General features: G+C 43.5%; 1 protein-coding gene across 1 annotated transcript in view; it reads left to right on the plus strand.

The window, feature by feature from the left end:
- Positions 1-679: 679 nt before the first annotated feature.
- Positions 680-5,721, plus strand: part of LOC107389594 (transmembrane protein 237A) — an 11,329-nt gene continuing 6,287 nt past the window's right edge. The window contains exon 1 of the mRNA XM_015965813.3: positions 680-1,341. The gene's annotated coding sequence lies outside the window, so the exon portion shown is untranslated. The remainder of the gene's footprint in view (positions 1,342-5,721) is intronic.

Genomic DNA, 5,721 nt, shown 5'->3' on the forward strand with positions numbered 1-5,721 from the left:
TCAGAACCAAGACCAGCAGCTGATGATGATCTGGCATCACATCCGTGTTTAAGAGGTGGAAGATGATGCGGGCACTGAACCACAGTTCTGAATACAGAAATGCTGAAACGTGTGAGGAGATGTAAACATGACTTTTTTATTGGGGATCTAGAAGACTTTTTCCCTCAATGGAAAATGTGGAGAGAAAATCTGATGTGAAACATGATGGGTGAGGAGAGACGACACCTGGTGTGGACGTTAACCCCTGAGTGTCTCCCGGGTTAATCCTGAGCAGGACAGATGAGGCTCAGCCGGTTTAACAGGAGGATTAGAAGCTGTTCATCGTATCATTCAGCCTGACTGTCTGAGAGTCGGTCAGTGTAACACCATCCAACAGGTAGCAGCAAGTGGGCGGGGACATGCTTCTGCTCTGTTTATGGGATGTAAAGACATGAATTTAGGGACTTCTGCTTTGATTCATAGCAACTGTACGTTTAGAGTCATTTATTAAACATTTTTTCTTTAAAAACTTTAATTCTTCACTATGAACTTTATTCTGTTATTTTTACGCAAGGTACAACATTAATGCAGAATTAATGCAAGTGTGTGTGTGTGTGTGTGTGTGTGTGTGTGTGTGTGTGTGTGTGTGTGTGTGTGTGTGTGTGTGTGTGTGTGTGTGTGTGTGTGTGTGTGTGTGTGTGTGTGTGTGTGTGTGTGTGTGTGTGTGTGTGTGTGTGTGTGTGTGTGTGTGTGTGTGTGTGTGTGTTAAATTGCTGAGCCAGTTAGTGACCGTGTAAACACTTTGATTTTTAGGTCGTATAAACATCACGTTTAAACCTGCAGGTGGGAGGGCCAAACAAACATATATTTATAATAAAACGGATGTTTGAACATCATTTTATTCTTTGTATGCATGGTTATTGAGTTTTGAGGGGCTGAGGTGCTTTGACCTAACCTCCTTGAGGCTGAGCTGCAAACTGGGTCTGCTGCAGGATACACTGATAATAAAGGACGTGTCTAATTTTTAGAACTAATAAAAGGCAACGTGATGTTCAACCAGCCAATTACAAAGCTCCTAGGGGCTTTTCCTGCTCAGCACATGATCCACCTGCTGCTCTACACCCCCACAGAAGACTCAGACCGGCAGACTTCCTGCTTCTTTGCTTCATTCTAACAAGTTTTTCCATTTAAAGATTCTGGACATCAGCTTCAAGGCAGCTTTGGAGTTCTACACATCCTGGAGAAAAGAAAAATAAAAGACTGACGGCTGGAGCTTTATTCCCAGACTCACCCTAACGAACAGTAGAGCACCTCAGGGAGCCATTTGTAGGATTTCATCTGCTAACAGACTCTGCTGCTCAGGTGAGAACAAACATCAGCTGTGCTGTGGATGCATCAGCACCCCCATTAGAGAAGCTGTTGTAAAACGTTATGGTAACAAAAGAGTGTTTTGTGATAAAAGTTAAAACATTATGTATTCATGCAAAATAAAAATGATATTTGCATTGTTGACAAACACCTGAAGCCTAGGGGCTGTTTCTCACTGACTTATCTATGGGTGTCTGATAATCATCTTCCTGTGTCACATGCTTCATGCACGCAGCCCATGTAAACACGCAGCAGCTGATGCAGCGTGGTCATGTGCACAAATCACTCAAAACCAGTGTGATCAGAATGCATCTGACCAATTTTACTATTCTCTCTCAGCTGGGTGAGGCAAGGTTTTTGTGAGATGGTTATTCTTTTTAAGTGGGCTGAAAATCCAACAAGATCATGCTGGTGTTGCTGCAGCTGTGGTGCAGGACGTTGCTGCTGATGCCAGATTGGAACATACTGGGGTGTGTGTCCTGTTCCTGCAGCTTTTTTCCACCACCTGTTTCCTGACTAATCCATTTACCGCAAACAGGCATCGCCACACGGCCTGCTCAGAATCCTCTTTAAACGTTCAGCTACTGACCTCATTTGCTCTGAAAAGGTGGCGAGTTTGCAACCATGGGGGGTCTCAGTGCGATTGACTCTATTCACATGAAAGCCACTCTGAACCTTTTTTTTTCATTTATTATTAAAATAAAAAAAACAATACTAACAAATAAATTGAGGCTTCTCAAACCAAGAAAATGAAAAGGGAACAGGAAGAAGAAAACTTATGTTATCTGCCCCTTGACATTTTTACAATGAAATAACAATAATTATAAATGAGCCTATACAAAGTAATTGCTCGACTGGTTAGCTGACTTGAGTTCAATTTGTAAAGAAGAAAGAGAAAATTAATAGTAATAATAAAAATTCAAAAAGCAAAAGGATTTTTGCACATATACCTATTCATACATATATTCCGGAACTGCGCTGCTCTGGGTGGCTGCATGTTGGAGTAGCTCTGTTGACTATATGAAAGTTTTGCCTTTTCTTGGACATTTTTTCTTCTGGTTTCTTGGGAGGATTGGTATTTTTTTTTTTTTTTTGTTGGAAATTTTACTTTTCTGTTTCTGGTGCTGTGAAGCTTGGAGGATTTTTACTGCTATTTTTTCACTTTTTGAGCATTTGTTATGATGTATGACCATGGTAACAAGCTGGTTTACAATCGGGAGCAGCTGATTAACATTGGGAAGGCTGAAATAATACCTCAACTGAAGCCACAAATCCCAGATGAGCTAAAACGCAAGAAGCGTGGGTGCAAAGCGGGAGCAAAATGGAGACGGAGAAAGAGGAAATTCAAACCATTTCTTCCATCGATCATAATGGGCAATGTGAGATCACTGGCCAACAAGATGGATGAACTCCTAGCCCTTTCAAGGACTCAGCCAGAGTATCAGCAGTGTAGTGTTATGTGTTTCAGTGAGACGTGGCTGCAGGACTATATCCCCGATTCCAGCGTCTCTCTGCCAGGATTCCTGACTGTACGAGAAGACAGAGATCTGAAGAGGAGTGGGAAAAGAAAAGGAGAGGGAGTGGCAGTGCTTGTCAACAACAGATGGTGCCATCCAGGTCATGTTTCAGTGAAATGTCGTCTCTGCAGCCCAGATGTTGAACCCTTGGCAGTAAGTTGTCGCCCATATTATTTGCCAAGAGAGTTCACCAGTGTTGTCTTGGCAACCGTTTATATTCCACCTTCAGCCATTGCTGAAAATGCATGTGATGCCATCAGTTCCGTTGTCGCTAAGCTACAAACCCAGCACCCCAATGCATTTGTTGCTATATCTGGTGATTTTAGTCATGCCTCACTCTCTGCTACACTTCCAACATTTCATCAGTTTGTCAGCTGCTTCACCAGAGAAAACAAGACAGTGGATTTGTGTTATGCAAATGTAAAGAATGCATACATGTCCAAAACAAGACCTCCTCTGGGACAATCGGATCACAATCTTGTTTTTCTCTGCTCAGAATACAAACCACTTTTTCAGAGGCAACCTGTGACAAGAAGAACTGTGAGAAAATGGTCACAGGATGCTGAAGAAGCCCTGGAGAGTTGTTTTGAGACCACAGATTGGATGACTCTCTGCCAAGGATATGAAGAGGACCTCAATGCCATGACTGGATGTGTCACTGACTATATAAACTTCTGTGTGGACAACATCATACCCACCAGAACAGTGAGATGCTTCGCTAATAACAAACCCTGGATCACCAGTGATCTGAAGAATCTGCTAAATGAGAAAAAAAGAGCCTTCAAGGAGGGACACAGGGAATTATTAAGGAGTATGCAGAAGCAACTGAAGATCAAGATCAGAGACAGAAAGGAGGCATACAGGAAGAAGCTGGAGAACAAACTACAGAGGAACAATATCAGAGATGTCTGGTCAGGGATGAAGAAGATCATAGGCTTCAAGCAGAGGAAGGATTGCACAGATGGCAGCCTGGACACAGCCAATGAAATGAAAAAGTTCTTCAATAGGTTCAGTTCAGGAACAAACCCAGCCTCCTCCTTACCTGTCCCCAAGCAATCAGACATCCCATCCTCCTCTGATCCAACATTTTCCTGTCACATGCCAGCTCTTTTGTCCTCTAACGCAGTCATGGACTCTTCTGGTTCTATAAATCTTTCTTCAACCAAGTCAGAAGATGCTGCTGCCCCATTTATCTCCCCCTCCCACCTATCTGTCTCTAGAAGTCAGGTGAAGAGGCAGCTGGAGAGACTGAACAGGAACAAGGCTGCAGGTCCAGATGGTGTCAGCCCCAGAGTACTGAAGGCCTGTGCAGAGCAGCTCTGTGGGATTCTGCAGCACCTCTTCAACCTCAGCCTGGCCCAGGAGAAGGTTTCAGTCCTGTGGAAGACATCCTGCCTTGTTCCATTTCCAAAGAAAACTCGCCCATCAGTCAATGACGACTACAGACCGGTTGCCCTGACATCCCACATTATGAAGGTCCTTGAGAGACTCCTGTTGGTCCATCTGAATAAGTAAACTAGAACATATCAGGACCCGCTGCAGTTTGCTTATCGCCATGGAGTTGGAGTTGAAGATGCCATCATCCAGCTGCTTCAACCAATCCACTGTCATCTGGACAAAGCAGGCAGCACTGTGAGGGTAATGTTCTTTGATTTCTCCTGTGCATTTAACACAATTCAGCCTGATGTACTTTGCCAGAAACTCCAGAAGACACAGGTGGGGGCCTCAACTATCGCCTGAATTAAAGACTACCTGACAAACAGACCACAGTTTGAGGCAGAAGAACTGCACATCAAACCAGGCGATCAGTAACATTGGAGCACCACAGGGGACTGCACTCGCACCATTCCTTTTCACCCTGTACACCTCAGACTTCCAGTACAAATCAGATACCTGTCATCTACAGAAATACTCAGATGACTCTGCAGTTGTCGGGTGTATCAGAGATGGACAGGAAGCTGAGTACAGAGAGCTGGTGGAGCGCTTTGTGGCATGGTGTGGAAACAACCATCTGACCTTGAATGTGAACAAAACAAAGGAGATGATTTTAGACTTCAGATGAAACTGGGTGGAGTCAAACACTGTTTCCATCATGGGAGAAGAAGTGGAGGTGGTTGAGGAATACAAATACCTTGGAGTTCACCTGGACAACAGACTGGACTGGAGAAAGAACAGCGAAGCCGTTTACAAGAAGGCACACAGCAGACTGCACTTCTTGAGGACGCTTAGGTCCTTCAATGTCTGTAGCAAGATGCTGCAGATCTTCTACAAGTCTGTTGTTGAGAGTGTAATCTCTTCAGCCATCGTCTGTTGGGGTAGTAGCATCAGAAGCAGGGACCTGAAAAGGCTCAACAGCCTAATATAAAAGGCTGGTTCTGTTCTGGGGACGACTGTGGAACCGCTGGAGGAGATAATGCAAAGAAGGATTCTCCAGAGAATCAAGAAAATTATGGACAACCCTGAGCATTCTCTTCACAAGACTGTCCGACAACGGAAGAGTGCCTTCAGTCAGAGACTTCTTCAGTTTGGCTGCAACACTGACCGCTACTGGAGATCCTTCCTGCCAACCGCCATTGTAATATACAACAACTCTTTGATGACTTGATTATTATTATTATTATTATTCTGAACTCCTACAGCAATCAATTTCCCTCTGGGATTAATAAAGTATTTTTGAATTAGAATTAGAATTTGAATTGAATTGAATATACATTAAAGTGCATCGCGTGCCCATATGGTCGCACATACTTCATCTACATATAGACATGCACACGTATCCACTACATATACACATACACATACATACCTACATATTTATACACGCACACATAAACTTACGCACATCTCTATAGCTTTA

This window comes from Nothobranchius furzeri, chromosome 14, assembly GCF_043380555.1.
Source record: "Nothobranchius furzeri strain GRZ-AD chromosome 14, NfurGRZ-RIMD1, whole genome shotgun sequence".
Classification (NCBI taxonomy): Eukaryota; Metazoa; Chordata; class Actinopteri; order Cyprinodontiformes; family Nothobranchiidae; genus Nothobranchius; species Nothobranchius furzeri.